The following is a 3,248-nucleotide window of genomic DNA, read 5'->3' as shown; positions in this document are numbered from 1 at the left end:
GCAGTGATGCATTTGTTTTCTATTCTATGCCCAATGTACATAATAAACCCCCAGTGCTACCTGTATAAGAAAAAAGTCATCTTGTATCATCTGACAATAGTAAATGATTAGTGACCAGGGTTGCTCGCGTAGCCCGTAAACTTTTGACTTATCATTGACTGGTTTATAAATGATCTTACAATAAGCGTACATATTTGCAGTATTCATTTTTATAGGAACCTGCCGCCCGTTGCCATCTATATTTACAATAAAAGACAACCTCTATAACAAGCGATTCAACACCAGGATCTCCTATTTGGTTTCCAATGCATAAAATGACAGCTACTAGCTCTTTCCTCCCATTCACCATTGTTGCCCAATCCAATGCACGTGAACAATCATCTCCATCATTAACTTTCTTGATTCAAGCTGACCTGGTAGTAAGGCAATGGCTGTGTAAAGTGTAAAATGGCACACACCCTTTTGCTATACGTGAGGATCATTTCTTTTATTTATATGTACCTAATGTCTATCGTGAGGGTGATGACCATGATGGGTGGATGGTGCGTATAGGGGTAATTGAGTGTGCCTCAGTGTAATAGCAGTAGGGAGATTTAGACTTGGGGGACAGCAGCTCCACGACTTGAGACAACGCTTCTCTTCTTTTTCTCCCACCTTTCCTTATTCCATTCACGACATCTCGATCAAGGTAAAAAGTGCTCTTGTTGGCTGTGAGGTGGTAATGTAGTTCTGAACATGCATTGTCAGGGAGAGTGAGTGTGTCCAAGTGCTGAGGAATGAGCGTGGTTGGTGGTTGGTGGTTGCCATGGCGATATTGTTGCTTCCTTTTGCTCGTTGCTATTCCCGCTATACGCTTGGTGTCAACAGGTACATTGAGAGTCCAATGTTGCAGCTGACTTGGTTCCATTGACGCGTCAGCTTGTATAGAGGGCAAGTTTGGTTTCAAGACGTTGGCTGGTTTGGCATTTTGTTTCGGCTCAACTATACTACTACACCATGGTTTTCGGTTTCCAGTAACCAACAACAACGTGTCTTTGTGTATATGGAAAAGGCAAGTGCAATGAAACAAACAATGAAAAGGGCGTTTATTGTATATGTGTGCTAATAATGAATCGAATAGGTTTCTTTGGTCAGGCAATGCAACTTGGGGCATCATCATCATCTCTTTGGGTTCAAGTCCCAGCCTGTATCAAGTGGCCGCTGCGTCGCTCTGCACCAGCCAAGTGTGTCGGAAAAGCTTCTTGGAACGCGTCCAGGGCTTTATAGGCCTGCGTTTGAATTGATGGGTCGATGACGATGGATTTTTGGAAGAGCATGGTCACCGTGTTGAGGTAAAAGGGGATTTGCAACAGCTTGTAGTCGCCCCGGCCGTGAATGTGTTGACATCAGTGCGAATCAACATGCTCTTCTCGTGACAGGCTCGTTCTTTCCCTTGAGGATTTCTTTCATGAGGTGGGAAAATGATTGGAAGGATTGGGGATCATTCTTTCTTTGGAGAGGATGAATGAGAACAACTATGAGCCTGGACTCTGCGCAAGCTGATGTCCTTCCTTGCCATGGATCGAACTGGCCTTGCGTGATTCGTGCAGTGCCTTCTCAAGAACAAGGGATCGCCCGACGTTGCTCGTATGGTGGTCATTTGGTTTGTGAATTCCTTCGGATTTGCTTTCTTCCTTAGAGAGGATCGCCTAACGTATACCAAATCGTCATCATTCCCGGTATCAGATGGTCTAACTTGCCTTCTTTCTTATTTGTAGATACGGCGATTACGATGATTACCACATTCACAACAATGACAATGATGACGACAACGAGGTTCAAAGGAAGTCTGCAGTACCCCATTCTTTTCAACTTGTGTATTTTTGGATGTTGGTGTGACGGATGAGATTGACGACTGGTGACGAGTACGAGTAGGAATGATGACGGAGGACGACTACGACGATGGTGGTGGCAATGTACAGTAGCAAGACAGTTAGATGAAATAAAGCATTGCTTATTTATTACACGCTTGTTGGAGGTTGCTAGCTTGTGGATTACATACTATTGCTTCGAAGATGGAATAATAAAGGTGGTCCGGTTATCGGTCATGCAAGAAGTACATGGCTTTTGTGGTACAATAAGGAGGAGTGGGAAATGGGATGAGCTTGAGAAGAGAACAAGTGAAGAGATCCCTCCATTGAGTTTCAGGATGAGTGACTCATTCAATATGTATACGTATCTTCTTACATATACAAATTGGTTTATGCAGCTCGACTTTCTTCTACATGCAAATGTGATGCATACCTTGACACACCTTCATTATTGGATGCTGTTTTACTTACGTACCTTCACAAAAGGCAATCATCACCATCATCCATTTGTGTAGCAACCTGTCAAGGACGCGTTTGTGTAACCACCACGTGCGGTTTCATTCAGCTCTTCATCTTTCCGTTAATGCAGCCGACACCATCCACTAGGAAAAAGCAACTCCATCACGCTTACAGCATAGTGAAAACATAAACGTGCCTGTATCTCCAAACTTTACAATGAAACGTAGGGTTTTGAATAGAGCAATGTGCTCGGCTTGGCCAACAGCACCTTGTGTGAAAGTTTCACGTTCAATGTCGCAACTAGCCCAAAAATTATTTTTTGGTCGTCGTCGTCGTCGAAGAGGTCGACCCCCAGATCCAGTTTGGCTGGTGGCGACATTGCGAAATCTGGGATTGGCAAGCTTGATCGTGAAACTGGCACCCAAGGTGCAGTTGACCAAGCCGAGCACATTGCTCTAATAAAAACCCCTCGTTTCATTGTAAAGTTTGGAGATACAGGCACCTTTATGTTTGTAAGCGTGATGCTATATGAGAAGTGGTCTTTGTTCATTGCCAAGTAGCTAGACCCTGGAGAGCCAAAGATGCAGAAGGACCTCTTTGGGTAACTCAGCTATAAAGTCAGGACTTCAGGGACAATGCATGAAAGGTACGCAACCCTCACTTTTATGTCATACATTGGCAGCTAATAGCCACATTTGTGCATTCCCAACTTTTGTCCATTCTATTGTAGGTGGACAATGCTCCTGCTCTAGACATTCATTTCCATGATTAAAGTAGGTTGATCCGAGCTGATTTGGTTGAGTTACGCTCACACAAGATTACATCGGTTGAGCTACATCGAGCGTGCTTTATGTCCAGAGTGATGTAATCTCTCCTTGACCGCAGCTCAGTCAAATCAGCTCGGATCAACCTACTTTAATCATGGAAATGAATGTCTGG

Source organism: Lichtheimia ornata (genome assembly GCF_029851405.1).
Source record: "Lichtheimia ornata isolate CBS 291.66 chromosome Unknown scaffold00009, whole genome shotgun sequence".
Taxonomy (NCBI): Eukaryota; Fungi; Mucoromycota; class Mucoromycetes; order Mucorales; family Lichtheimiaceae; genus Lichtheimia; species Lichtheimia ornata.
The sequence above is the reverse complement of the archived record's forward strand: the minus strand, read 5'-3'. Positions refer to the sequence as shown.